Source organism: Akebia trifoliata, chromosome 11, assembly GCF_017979445.1.
Source record: "Akebia trifoliata isolate Shusen 1 chromosome 11, ASM1797944v1, whole genome shotgun sequence".
Classification (NCBI taxonomy): Eukaryota; Viridiplantae; Streptophyta; class Magnoliopsida; order Ranunculales; family Lardizabalaceae; genus Akebia; species Akebia trifoliata.
The window spans coordinates 32,059,893-32,075,434 of NC_141385.1; the positions used below are offsets into that span (position 1 = coordinate 32,059,893).

At 34.8% G+C, this 15,542-nt stretch overlaps 1 long non-coding RNA gene across 1 annotated transcript; it reads right to left on the reverse strand.

The window, feature by feature from the left end:
- Positions 1–2,652: 2,652 nt before the first annotated feature.
- On the reverse strand, positions 2,653–15,138 carry LOC147391293 (uncharacterized). Its single transcript, XR_015182745.1, has 4 exons — positions 14,991–15,138; positions 14,818–14,886; positions 3,099–3,160; positions 2,653–2,978 (listed from the first exon to the last, which is right to left on the reverse strand). It is a non-coding gene; the product is annotated as an uncharacterized LOC147391293 (long non-coding RNA).
- Between the last annotated feature and the right edge of the window lie 404 nt (positions 15,139–15,542).

Below are 15,542 nucleotides of genomic sequence, written 5' to 3' on the forward strand. Positions count from 1 at the left end.
AATTAATCAAAACTTTGTTGTTGCCAAGTATGAAATACTTCAAGCTAATGACTTTCTGCAATCTATTGGTAATTTCAGCAACTATTTGTTTAAAGGATGAAAATGTATCATTGCAGTTAATGATTTTCAATTCAGAACTATCACACCCTTGATGTAAGTTATGAAATCATCTTTGTCATTAATTGAAAAATTACCTCTATATCTCAAAATAACATATAAACTGTCTTTAGATATTATAATAATTTTTATTGCATAAGAAAAAAAAAAATTATTAAATAGAAATAAATCCAGCAAAAATTACTTTTAAAAAATCGTCGAGTTTGACAATAACTTAATAAAAACGTCTAACTTGACGATAATAATGTCGAGTTTGAATATATATTGTCGAACTCGACAATTTTTTAAAATTAAATTATCATTGAACTCAGTTACCGTAGAGTTCGACATTTTTATAATATAAGCACTATCAAGTTTTTTTGGTTTTTATTATAATCGTTGAACTCGACTTTGCTTATACTATCATCAAAATCGTCGAACTCGACAATTTAAAATAAAAAAATAAAAAAAAAGTTAAGTTCAGTACTATAACTTAGTTTTTGCGATTTTTCGTTCCAACACAATATTTCCTTCAAAATGACATAAAACACACTGGATGAACCATAAACCCTTTCTAAGCATCTACTTGAAATTTCATGAAACCAAACCCTAGATCTCTTATATTCATAGAAAAATATTAAACCTCTTGTGAGGGTTCTATCGTTTAGAAGAATAAATTGAGGGAATGGGAGAAAAATTGATCTATTAGAAGGTCTCTAAGGCTTGATATCATCGTCTGCGAGGTTTAAGGGTAGTTGTGATAATTCACACATTGAAAATGGCGGGAATGAGGTTCAGGGACAATTTAGAAAATAAAAGTTTACTAAATAGACTATTAAGACAAATCCCAAAACTTAGGGAGGATTTGGAAGAAAACCCTTCCATCAGGTCCTTTAAGTTATTTTCCTCCCCTTAATTTTTTTTTTAAAATTACTTAAAAGTCCTTAGTGGAGGGACTTTTTTTCTAAATAATCCCTTAATTTTGGGTGATCTCTTAGTAGTCCATTTAGTAAATAATAAATAAAGAAGTTGAGATTCAAAATTTTTGATGATTACATCGTAACTTTGGTTTGCAATAATGATTTTTATGCATTTTGAGTATGTCAAGGAGATTTACCAAGTCGAAGTTGGAAAAATGAAAAATCTAATTCACATTATAACGTCGAGTTCACTATTTAATTATTGTTTAGTTTGACAATTTTTTCTGATCCAAATATTGTGAGCTCTACTATAATTAAATAACAACTGGTGAACTCAACACTTAGTAACTAAATAATTACTGTAAAGTGAACTTTGGTGCTTGGTAAATCTCTGCGAAAGTTGCAAATCAAAAGTTCTGATGTAATCATCAAAAAAATTTGAATCTCAACTTCATTCTATTTTTTTATATTTATAAATGACCGAAATAAAATAAAATAAAAATACAGATGTTCAAAATTAATAGAACATCATTCTCCATTCATAACCAAAGATTGTCGAAAATGATTACAATTGCTATTGGAAAACCTAACTATGTGAAGAAGATGAGAAATAAGTAATTTGATCATTTCAATGACATTATACACGTGAGATGATGAGGTCCAAGGACGGTTAACAAGAGAAAAGTTTACTAAATGGACTATTAAGAGACCACCCAAAACTTAGGGACAATTTAGGAAAAAAAAATCCCTTCACCTTCCTTTAACTAATTTTGCCTAAATTTTAACATCACGCTCAAAAAGATCATGATAATACTTTCAGCCCTCACCTAAAGCTGTTACAATGGCCCATTTTGATCCTTGCTTTTTGCAAATCTCATGGCATTTTTGACCATTGTTTTAAGAGTGTTGATAATATGACTCCTCGGAGTCTCATGGCATTTTTGACCATTGTTTTAAGAGTGTTGATAATAATTCCTCCACATTGCATACTCAATCGACTCCCTGATATGACAAGTTTGGAACCGTAGATCTTTAGCCTTGGTATACACAGTTCACTTGGGATACACTTTTTTATGTGGAAGTGCAGTCATGTATCCCAAGGAATAAAGATCTATGGTTCCCAAACTTGCCACACAAGGAGCTGATATGCCAAGTGGGGGGTCATATCATCCCGGCTCTTGTTTCAAAACAACGATTTACATCTCTTGTTCATGGACGAGATCGAGTTGTCTTGGACAATATAAACCATTGAACTCGGTTTACAATTATTTATTTAGATATATTTATATGAAAATAGCTATAATTTTTTTTATAAAATAAGTTATATTAGAAGAAGTTGGTCATAAAATCATGTTTTTTTTCCCGATAATATGAATTTAACTATTTAAAAAAAAAAATTATTTCAAGTAAAATATAAAAAAATCCAGGATGCCTTGTCCAAGATATGGTACCAGTTGAGATGCCATGTCTACCCATCTAGTTTATAGACGATACTGAGTTGACTTGGGCAAGTCATGTTGGTCTTGGACGATATTTGAAACCAAGCTTCTGGTACAAAATCAGCTAAACCCTGTCTCGGTATGTGAAACAGTAAGGTCGTTTGCTTGGTCATTGCCTTACTTCCACAATAAACCTGGATCAAGAACCCTCAATGGCGATAAAAATGAAAAGTTTGGGAGGTGACAAATAAGAAACGAAAAAGAACAAAAAAAAAAAAAAAATCCTGATAAAAACTTCAAAGATTGAAGGATCATGTTCGATTGCAGAAAATTCTAACCACCAGAGAATGTTATATGCTAAAACAACAAAGTTTCACCACTTCTTTAAAACTTCAAATCTCTCTCTCTCTCTCTCTCTCTGAGGAAATACACCAATTGAATCGATTGATGACCAACTCTGATTAGTTAATGCAACATTGCACGAGGAATCCGAGGCCTCACCAATGTCTTCGATGGACTTACCCTAAATAACACACAAGCAGTTCACAATGTGATGATTCAGATAAAATCACAACTAGTACAAACTCACAAAAGAAACTCAGTAGAAGAGGTAGATCCTCCGCTCAAAATTGAGTTAACATACCTAACAGGAAGGGTTCCCAAAATCATCCCACTGCAATTCAGTGCAAAAATGGCGCTTTCTGCCTGTGCCATGACAAGGGAAACAATTATTAGTCTCAAAAAGACATGCAGACTCATCAAAAACAGTAGATTGGCTCCAGTTTGATGCCTTGCTTGACTCAGTTTAGCCCAGCTGCCCCTCAACTTTTATCCTTATTATCTTCAAAAATACATATTGATGATTGATGTGAACCGAAATTTTTAACTGGACTTGAATCCACAACCTCAAGTTGTTTTGCAATATATCCACAAATCAAGCTACAGGTTTGAGCATTTTTTTTTCATTGATAGTTAAGTGGGGGAGAGGGCTGGGTTTTGATGCTAGGCCTCAAATGTCTTTTGTGGGTAAGCTGGACTTGAACCCATGGCCTCAAACTTGAGAATTATGTGCAGTCTTTCTACAACTGGTTGGCAATTGAAACAAATTGGCTCTCATTGCTCTTAAGTGTGGTAAGGGAAAGATTCCAAAGGTAAATAATCTTAAACATTGAGGGAAGCATCTCTAAAATGGTTTGAGACCTCAAATATGGTGCAAAAGGGTATGCATGAGCTTGCTTCGTGTCTCTCTTTGACCTAGATTGGATTATACCTCGAAAGTCTATCAATTTAATAGCTGTGGACAAGCAGTGTTCTTGATGAGAAAGGAAAAATATTCCCATTAATATGTATTCAACTCCAAGGCAAAACCTGAAAAGCTTTTGTATTCTAACAATATTCCAACACCCAAAGCCAAGTGGTTTCATTGGTGAAAACAATGAGAAGTCATTAACAATCAAATTACAACTCCAACTTTTAAATGCTTAAGCCTATATCGGCTCAAAATTCCAACTTTATCGAATGGAGTTCATACCATGGGGAAAAAAAGGGAGGCTACGGGCAAACATAATGAAAAGTAACCCATGACTTTGATTCTGACCTGATTGATTTCAAATCATTTTAATTGCAAAATTGAATGGAATAGCATGATCTAGATTCTAGACACTAGGAAAGTTGATCCAAATTTACCAAGGTAATCAAGATACTTAAATCGTATATTCGGATCCCAGCTCAAAACATACCCTAGGAATTTATGTAGATTTTCAAGAAGAAAAAAAAATCATCAAAATACTGAATGGTTCCCACCACAGCTTACTTACAAATGGGCATAAAATCACTTAATCAGCCTCAATCAATTAAGGTTCTCTAAGAAGCTCCATTGAAAAATCATAGATGGAATGCACAAAAAGCTTACCACCTAGTTTCCATTTCCAAACAGACTTTTCCATCCTCCTATCAAAATTCTTTATAAAACAAATCCATAGATTCTAGAAACATAAATTTGTACAACTTGCTTTGTTTTCGCAAGAGAGCAACTCTCACCTGTTCCCTACTTTGAATCAAATTCATTCCTTTGCCAAAATCCTCAGATCTTTCCATTAGTATGCAACTGTGATTTCACTCGATAAATCTTTTTTTCCAAAAATCACAGTAAAAAACCAAAACCCAAAGCAAGTAGAAGAGGAGAAAGAGAGGAGAAGAAGAAGATTAGAGAGAGAGAGAGCCGAACACAACATAAACTATAGTCTATGGGGCCCACATAAATAACATAAGGTGGGCCCCATTAGATAAATAGCCCACCATGATTTAATTAAAAGCCCTAGGGCTGTCGCACAAACACACATGAAAAGCCTGACTGTTCATGTATATAACAGAAACATAATTCTAACACTCCCCCTCAAGTTGGAGCATACATATCAAAGATGCCCAGCTTGGTACACAAAAAAGAAAAAGATACTCGAGATAAGGGCTTAGTGAGAAAATCAGTCAAATTATCACTCAACTTCACATAAGGTGCGACAATCTGTTTATGCATGAGTAAATCCCAAACAAAGTAACAGTCAACTTCGATATGCTCGGTACACTCATGAAAGATAAGGTTGCTGATAAAAATACCAGCCTGGCTGTCACAATACATTTACATAAGTAATGAAGAATCAACACTCATACCAGCCTGGCTGTCACAATACATTTATATAGAAGAAATGTGAGCCATTACACAATATTCAACTTCAGCACTAGAACGAATCACAATGTTTTGCTTCTTACTACGCCAAGTAACAAGATTTCCACCAACAAATGTGTAATAACCAGAGGTAGAACGACAATCAAAACAATTCCCGGCTAAGTTAGCATCAAAGTATTTAGAAATAATAAAGGAAAATGAAGGACGGTACAAGAAACCCTTTCTAGGAGCATCTTTCAGATAGCGTAGAATACGACAGATAGCTTCTCAATGAGGCTATCGAAGGGCATGTATAAACTGATTGACCATTCCCACAACATAAACAATGTTAGGACGAGTAACTATGAGAAATATGAGCTTGCCAACCAACTGCCTGTATCTTTCAGTGCCCTCAAAAAACTTCCTCATGTCTAGCATCAAGTTTGACAGAAGAATCCATAAGAGTATCAACTAGACGAGATCCCAGAGTACATGTCTCAGATAATAAGTCCAACACATGCTTGTGTTCGCACAGAGTGAATCCATCCTTGGAATGTGCGACCTCAATCCTAAGGAAATAACAAAGGAGACCTAAGTCTTTTTATGGAACTGAGTACCCAAATGAACATTCAATTGGACAATACCAATAGAGTCACTTCCAATGACAATAATGTCATCCACATACACAATGAGAACTCATACTAGAGGTGGAATGCCAAGTAAATATAGAATGATCGAAGGTAGAATGTTAAAACCCATATCGAAGCATCACAGAGCTAAATTTATCAAACCAAGCACGTGGAGACTATTTCAATCCATACAATGCCTTCTTCAACTTATACAAAAGAATTTCTTTCCCTGCAACCACATAACCTGGGGGCTGATCCATATACACTTCCACTTATAAATCTCCATGAAGAAATGCATTTTTGATGTCTAATTGGTAAGCGGCCAGTTAAAACTTACTGTGACAGATAGAAGAATTCTAATAGAGTTGAGGTGAGTAACAGGTAAAAAGGTTTCACAATAATCAACACCATAAGTCTGTGTATACCCTTTAGCCACCAATTGAGTCTTATGGCAATCAACTAAGCCATCAGGTTGATACTTTACCATGTACACCCAATGACAACCAGTGGTCTTCTCTGAAGGAGGAGTGGTGAGGTCCCAAGTCTAATTTTGATAAAGGGCATGCATCTCGTCATCCATAGCAAGTTTCCATCCAAAAGAAGATAAAGCCTTGTGATAAGTACTAGGAACAGAAACAATTGACAACTAAAATGCAAAAAGTAGTTGAATGGCGATGAAAAGATACAAAATTAAAAATACGATGGTTAGTGCAGAAACAAATACCTTTCCGCAATACAATAAGCAACGTGGAGGATGCTGGTGTTATAAAAGGAGGTGGAATGTCCTCAAGAGATTTAGGTGATGGTTTGGCTACTGTTGGACCATAAAATACAACTAGGCGATGCTGAGAGCATTGATAAACTTGCAAACAATGAGGAGATGGCACTGGAAGAGGAACAATAGGCAAAACTAACTCCCCCTGACGAGAATGAACTAGATCAGAATCGAACTGACGACCCAAAGTAGATAAAAACAATGTCGACTCAAAAAAGGTGACATCAACACTAGTATAATACCGACGTCTTACATGATCATAACAACGATAGCTCTTTTGAATCTTGAGATAACCCAAGAAGACACTTAATAACACAAGGAGACAACTTATCATGAACAGTCCCAAGAATGTTGATGATGGACACACAACCAAAGACATGCAGAATAAGAAAAAAGGGCGTGGCCTTACGATATAACAAAGAGAAGGGTGTTTGACCACCTAGAACAGATGTAGGAACTCGATTAATGAGGTAACAAGCAATAAGAACACCATCAATCCAATAAGGTTTAGGAATGGACATGTTAAACAATAAGATGCAGGTCACATCCTAAAGATGCCGAAGTTTATGTTCAACAATGCCATTCTATTGGGAGGTATGTGGACAAGTAGTCTAATGGATAATATCAAGGTCTTTGCAAAGATTAGACATAGTGTTTTGGGCATACTCAAGGGCTTGTCAGAACGAAATTCTTTAACACGAAGTTCAAACTAAACAAATATTTTATTATAAAAGCTAAGAAAATTTTGGATAGTTCAGAACGGCTTTTCGTTAAAAAAAAAAAACCAAGTCATTCTAGAGTAATCATCCACAAAAATGACAAAATAAGAAAAACCAAAAGGTACTTTATTCTTACAGGACCCAAAATGTCTGAATGGACTGCATCAAAAGGACTCAAGTAACAACTCTCTAGGCTAGGAAAATTACTACGGTGATGCTTGCTTAACTTATAAACCTCACATTCTAATATTGAAATAATACTCAATGTGGGAACAACTTGACACAAATTCTAAAATGACGAGTGACCCAAATGATAATGTCACTGTAGAGGAGAGACGACAACACTCAAAGTAAGAATCGACTCATCACAATCCAAAAAATATGACCCATTCCATTCATGCCCTGAACCAATCACGTTCATCATCTTGAGGTCCTAAAAAACGCAGGAGATAGGAGAAAAGGTTACAAAACAATTTAGTGATTTTGTTAGCTGACTTACAGATAGAAGATTAAAAATAAATTGAGGAACAAATAAGCGAGAAGCGAGTGTCATGGAGTTGATAGTGTAAAGAACACCAATGTCAAGGACAGGATGAGAAGAACCATCAACTAAAATAATATGAGATCTAAATAAGTGAAAATTAGAAAAAAGGGAAAAGATACCAGACATATGAGCACTAGCACCAGAGTCAATAACCAAGGAAGATGAAGGGAATCGAGTAACTACACAAGCAGAATTACCTATATTGACCATACTTGTTGTGAGAGAAGATGAAGGAAAGGGTAGACATGACAACTTCCAAGGATCTGATTGAGTTAAGCAGTACGATTGTCTTGAGACTCAGAATTAATAATCGAGAGTCTGGAAGCAGATGGTTGAATGACATATGTGGAGGATGTATCAATAGATGCATCGTGGGCATAGTCAAGACGTCCCATTAGTCCCAACAACAATCTTTAGTATGCCCTGTCTTATCACAATAGTTGCATTTCCAATTTGACCAATTGGTACCATGGCTAGAAACAATACCATCACCACGACCCCCATGGGTTCCACCACTGCGAGTATCGCCGTGTCCACTACGAGAAATCCCACGAGTACCATCACTAGTGATTAAGCCAAATGACTTGTTAAGAGAAGAGGGAGTTGAGTGCGTAAAAAATACCCTTTGAAGGCGAGAATAAGCATTCGCTGCAAAAGGAAGTCGCTCACCAACCAAAAGTTGATCCTTGAATACATTGTACTATGAGTTAAGACTGGACAACATCAATGCGAACTATTCTCGTTGGCGTCGCTAAACTTCCAAATCAGTGCTCAAAGGTTAATTCTTCCCATATGCCTTTCAGATTGCTGTGATGTTCATTTAGGGGTATCACCCTATTTGGTATAAACATGTGCTCAAACACCCTAGTCAGATTACTTTTTTGAGAGTACATCACTGCAAGAGAGCTTCAAATCTTCTTTGCAGTATCAAGGAGTTGGACATTGGAAGTCACAAGCAGCTTCGTGCTTAACTAAAGCTAGGTCCTAAGCAATGAATTTTCACTCCACAAATCTTCATAGTTCTTTGAATCCTTAGGAACATAGTCACCAAGTCGGGGTTCGGGAAAAAGTCGGCAAGGGAAAAATTGAAAAAAAAATCGAGAAAAAATCGAAATAGTGTTAGGACAATGTATTTTTTTCTATTAAGTCGTGTTATCATTTACATCATCAAATCCTATTTTAACTTTAAGAATAAATGGTCTATGAAAAAAACCTTTTAAAAAGTGACGATTAAATCATTTTTTTTATTAAATCGCGACTTTTTCAAAAGTCTCACAACTTTCTTAAAAAGTCGTGATTTAATCACTAGTCTTTAAAATCACGATTTAATCAAAGACTTTTTGGAAAGTCGGTGAGTATGCTCAGGAGGAGGATCTTCAACAAGGAACTTTATTTTTTTCTTGGCTCTTAGGAACACATTTATAGCATAGGACCAAGAATAGTAGTTATTTCCATTCAACCATCCCGAAGTAATTGTTTTTGTCAAATCATCACTTGAAGAGCTCCGCTCATCCATTAGAACCACCACGAAGAGGAGCATACACACAACGAGGGAGAAAACAATCAATGTAAAAGACACCTAAGAGATGTGCAGCAAAGGTTGGAGGTGAAAGAACTCCACCAATTTTGGGTAAATCAAAAATCCAATTTCCACCAAAAAACTGACCTAGACACCACACACCACAATTAAACATTTTAAAACAACTGAAAAATAGCACCACACAGCCCCAAAACTCAGTCACAACCAACCATAAATATACAACCACGACTTAGATACACATCTAGGGTTTATCTTGAAACAACACAACGAACCGAAGTTCTTTTCACCACAAAACTGCACAAATAAAAGTTCAACTGCAAAAGAAAAAAAGGGTTTAAATAAAACCTAAAAAAATTGAAGGAAAAAAAAAAAGCTCCGCTCTGATACCAAGTAAGAAACCCAAACCTAGAGCAACTAGAAGAGAGAGAGGAGAAGAAGAAGATTAGAGAGAGAGAGACGAACACAACATAAGTTATAGGATCCGGCCTCTATTTATTAAAAACAACTAATAAAAAGTATGTGGTGCCCACATAAATAACATAAGGTAGCCTACCTCGATTGAATTAAAAGTTCTAGGGCTGTTGCACAAACACAGAACAGCCTGGCTGTTCGTGTATATAACAGAAACAAAGTTCTGTTATACAGAATTCTAACAATTACCATAACCATTTCCAAAGCAGTTGTTAATATTTCTTCATTTTTTCGAAGTGCTTCGATCATAATCCCCGATTTCATTATGTTTAATTCACCAAAATTCTTAGGTTATACCATTTTCTGATGAACTAAATGAAATCTCTATTTTGCTCCTTCAGACTCCAAGAAATCCCTTCGAAGAATTTTTAAGCTGGTTGGCTACCAACACATGAAATCTAAGTGAAACAGTATATTTGACAAGTATGCATGCAAGAATGAGGGGAATTCCTCCTCCAAAGAAATGGAAACTCTTCATTCAAAATTCCTAATAGTTTTTTGATCATTACTATAATAGGTCAGTAAGAAATCTCTTTAAATTTTTTCAAATTATTTTATAGCTAGAATCGTGTGAATTCTGAAAGGCGCCATGTAAGACTAAGAGACATGTAAGCTTGCAAGAGTGCTTTTAATAAAAGTAGTCATTTCAGCTTTTGATATGTGAACTATGCGCAATGGCGTAGCTTGTACAGATTGGTAAGTCAATGAACAATTATATTGTAAAATCTTATGGTAATAACCAAAGTGAAAATACAAAGCCTTTGCAGAATCTTCATCTTTAACTTAAAAATAGTAATCAATTAATGCAACCATCCAGTTATCGCCTATGATACCTAGATTCTTCAAAATATTTAGGGTACATAATATAATACTGATATTGTATTGGACATTGCATGGACACTTTTTGGTTGTACTTGTATAGGATAGAATTTGGACTGAATCCTGGCTTTACACGTAGCGGGATTTAAGAAGAGTACAAAGGATAGGAGAGATTACATTCCAGCTCAATTTAACCCCAGGATACCTGCGGTCTAGATTAGCTCAGCTTGGTTGAGCTGAGCTAAACTGTTCATTTTTCGGAATAGTTGGGACAAACTCAGATGGTTGGGATGAACTCAACCATGCTCCCAATGAGTTAGGAAAATATCCCAAGAATCTTGGAAAAGTTGACTGTATTGATCAAGTTCTTTCCAAATGGATAAATTTCTACCTTGTTAAGGCTTTCCCTTGACGAACCCGAAGATCCAAAAAAGAATCATCAAGAATTCCCTTCTATAAGGAAAGGGGTTGATGTGTCAAGGAAAGAGATTAGCCTATAATAGAGGAGGAAGCCATATTAGAAGGGACTTTTAGGTGGTGATTCAATTTTATAACCATTATTTTCTACAACTTAGATACTAACTTGATCATCGGAGGGTATTTGGCACCACGCCGATTCCCCAACTAGGTGGAAGTAGATAGATTTACCATTAAAGGTAGTGTTGAGGTGCTCGAGGTACATTTACAATTACCATGAACATGGCTTCCATGATCTCTAGAAACTGCTAAAGTTGATCAACCACCACCACCATTACTATTATTTGATAACGTCTCTTAAATCAAGAAAAAAACATTAGTAAGACATGGGAGGTCCTGGTTGCCCAAGATTTGAGACCTAACAGCCTCATACTCTGGCTTGAGTGAGTGGAATAGGAACGTGGACATGGAATAGTTTTTGTTTAGTTACCATGTGGTTCCAATGCAATGGTCAGAGGAAGGAAAACAGAGATCTCCAGTCTCCAGAAAATAGGATGTTCTAGTATGCCTTATCCACATTCTTAATGTCATTCTTGATTATGCCTGTTCCAAGATTGAATCTTTATTGTGTAATATCTATTCATTTAATCAAAAAAAAGTCTCTTTATGATTCTTGATTGGATTATTATTGATCTTTATCGAGTCTTTATCAATTCTTTTTTTATAAGGATTGATTATGGATGGATCTTTGAGGATTTTTTTATTGAATCTGTATGTGATTGATGTGGATTCTTGTTATTATTTGATAACATCACTTTCTTGAATCAAGAAAAAAACATTAGTAAGAGATGGCAAGTCTTGACTGCCCAATATTTGAGACCTAACAAACTCAAACTCTAGCTTGAGTGAGAATAGCAACCTAATCACTTCTCTATCCTCTCTTTTGTTTATCCATCTACTGAATATCACTAGCCATAGGCTGTTACTGATTTAATTCCTCACGTACATGTATCATGGTTGCAAAAATCTGCTCAAGTGTATTGTCATCTTGTTGTAGAGAAAAATGCTCGTGTGAGTTAATAAATTCTGGTAGATCCTGAGTACATATTCTTCACCCGCTCCCATATCTCCTTAGTTGTGTCCAAGAACATAAAATTAGTACTTATTTGTGGCTCCGTATTGTTCCGCATCCATGTCACGATCTGAGCAACTTCTTACTCTCATTCAACAATCACAATAAGATCATGAAAAATAGGTTTATCCCTAATCAGGTGGCTACATTTCCCTTTCGCTTTCTAAAATACCTCTACTGCTTTAGACCAATGAATGTAATTGCTTCCTAATTCTAATGGAAGCCATCTGAACCCCTACAAGGTCTTAGGAAACCCCCATGATCGTTTTCTAATCCATAAATCAACTATAAAAACACAATAGAATTTCATTACAAATTTGTGGTGCTTTTACCACAATTAAGATTTGTGAAAAATCCTCATAAACTAATAGAAAAATCTCTCTGGTGAAATCACACAACCTATAACTGAGCGAAAAACCCTTCTAGTGAAATCTCACAACTTAGAATAGGTCAAAGAGGATCTATTGGCTTCAAAAAAACACACAAACAACAACAATCACCTTCTACTACATGAAAAATGCCACAAAACTTACCCGCAACATCACCAAACCACTAAAATCCTTGTGAGGCTTTAACATATGAGAGTATCCACAGGCCCACGACTAAAATGATCCTCTACATAGAGGATTTAAACACCAAGTAATTCACAAGCTTCAATCAGATCAACAAAATTTGATTTTCCTAAATTGACGAGGAAGCGTGTCAAAGAAAATGAATCCATCCATAACCATCGACCTCACACACATATATCCCTAATACTAATAACTTATTACCCCTAAACAAAAATAAAAAGTGATGACAAGAATTCCACGACATTTTATTACATGGTGGTTAAGATGTTTAAGGAAAAACTGCAAAAAATAACTATAATTATAAATGAAAATTATCATAATCATGTTACTTTAACTACACAAAATGCGTATAACTAAATGTTAATGTTTTCTTTATAGCCCAATGCTCAATTAGCTGCCACCTACCCTGTAAAACTCAACTTCTTTTCTAACCATCTCGTGTTGTTTAGTTTGGTATTTTAGAAGCCACTCCATTTGTAATTTCATTTCATTTCGACAAGTTATGTATTGTATAGGTTATTAACTGTTGAGAATTGATAAAGACTCGATAAAGATCAATAATAATCCAATCAAGAATCATAAAGAGACTTTCTTTTGATTAAATGAATAGATATTACACAATAAAGATTCAATCTTGGAACAGGCATAATCAAGAATGACATTAAGAATGTGGATAAGGCATACTAAAACATCCTATTTTCTGGAGACTGGAGATCTCTGTTTTCCTTCCACTGACCATTGCATTGGAACCACATAGTAACCAAACAAAGACTATTCCATGTCCACATTCCTATTCCACTCACTCAAGCCAGAGTATGAGGCTGTTAGGTCTCAAATCTTGGGCAACCAGGACCTCCCATGTCTTACTAATTTTTTTTTCTCGATTTAAGAGACGTTATCAAATAATAGTAATGGTGGTGGTGGCTGATCAACTTTAGCAGTTTCTGGAGATCGTGGAAGCCATGTTCATGGTAATCGTAAATTATCTCTGGTTGTTTCTTTTTAATATTTTTTTAGTTAGTAAAATTTCAAGTAACTAGAATATAATCGATTCAATGAATGCTCTGACATGCCCTACAATGCATAGAATATGGATGCAAGGCACTGTATTATTCTAAATTCTCCAAGATGTTCAAAAAAAATTTAGAGTTTTCATTGAAATTTCTTTTTACAGATAATTTATCTATCTTTTTTTTTATTCATTTATGTATTTTCCATATTTTATAGGAAAGCTGGACTTGAACCCAAAACCTCAAAGTTGCATTGCAATATGTCAACCAATTGAGCCATGTGTCCAACACCAGATAACTAATCAATCATAACTGATATCTGGTAATTAATGAATGCTATGAATAATTTACAAGTCATATTTGTTAAACTATATAATTTTTATTAGATATTACATAATTTTTTCTTTAAAATATTGAAAAATATATATTTTTCTGAAGACCAAGTTATAAATAGGTAAACATAAATAAAATATAATTCGTCCATGCATAGTCATAGACATTTAGGTTGAAATTTTTTACCCCAAAAAGCCTTGGTCATGCACACAGAAACATAATTGCACCATGGACAATAGAAATATAAACCACTATGATGTAACTACATCAAGTGATTTTGACAGAAATTTTGCCAAAAAAATAAAATAAAATTATGCCCTTTGATGTACCGGTAAAAAAGTTCCTCTCGATGCTGAGACCTAGGGAAAAGGATTTTTGCAAAATTATGGAGTTTTAATACCTTGTTTCTGAGAAAATATAGCTCAAATTTTATATTATAACACATGTGTAGGTATGTCATATGTGTCGATGTTTCGAGTTTCACCAAAAACCAGTGTCAAACACTGACACAAGTGTGCATGTCATTGTTACATACTTAATACAAGTTTCATTTGACTTTCCATGATGTGAGTAAAACGACTAAAATAGGCATCGTACTGATATATTTTGTGGGAAGCCCATATCCTTAACCATGTCTTGGAACTCAGGAAAACGAAGGATCATTCTGTGCTCATATCTGTATCTATAATGCGACAGCCAATGTTATCAATTACTTTAATACAGCAGTTTGAAAGCTTACCGTAATGAACTCAACAAATGCAATGCGTGTTGAGTGCACATGATCCCCCAAAAGCCTAAGACGAGAAACCTGTAAATGACAAAGTGAGCCAACTATGTAAGTAACAACTACTTACTGCTAATAATGTTTGGCAACCACTCAGAAAAATAAGAGTCACATGGAATTGTGCTGACCTGACCACATGTTAATTCAAAGAAAACTTTTACATCAGTTTGTGAAACCTGCACCAGAATAAAAAATGTTTAACTTGGAAATATGTCAAAATTTATTCCATTATAGACAATGAATGAATAATCTTGACAACATAATGCCCAAGGTCAATTTCAAAATCAATATGATAAGTTAAAATGGAACAAAGTGTGCATCGAATCCATGTTTTAAATTCTGATTTTTGGTTACATTTCAGACTGCTTGGAAATGAATCTTGCATAGAAATATTTCGACCATTGTAAAATTGCTGCAGTGAAAAGCAGTGGAAATGATGGAAATATTATGGGAATATGCCAATGCATAATATTTCTAAGTTTGAGCAAGAAAGGATGAACATACTCGGAGGCATGGTTCAAAGTTTCATGTTGCTTTGGAAGTATTATACTAATACTATTTTCTTTTATAATAGTTTTCGTAACTAAAATTAATAGTTTCAGGTTGTGATTTTATGTATCCCCTCATGCGATTAAACCTAAGAGGGATTTTTGGTGGTTCGTGCTGTTCCAAGTTAGTTG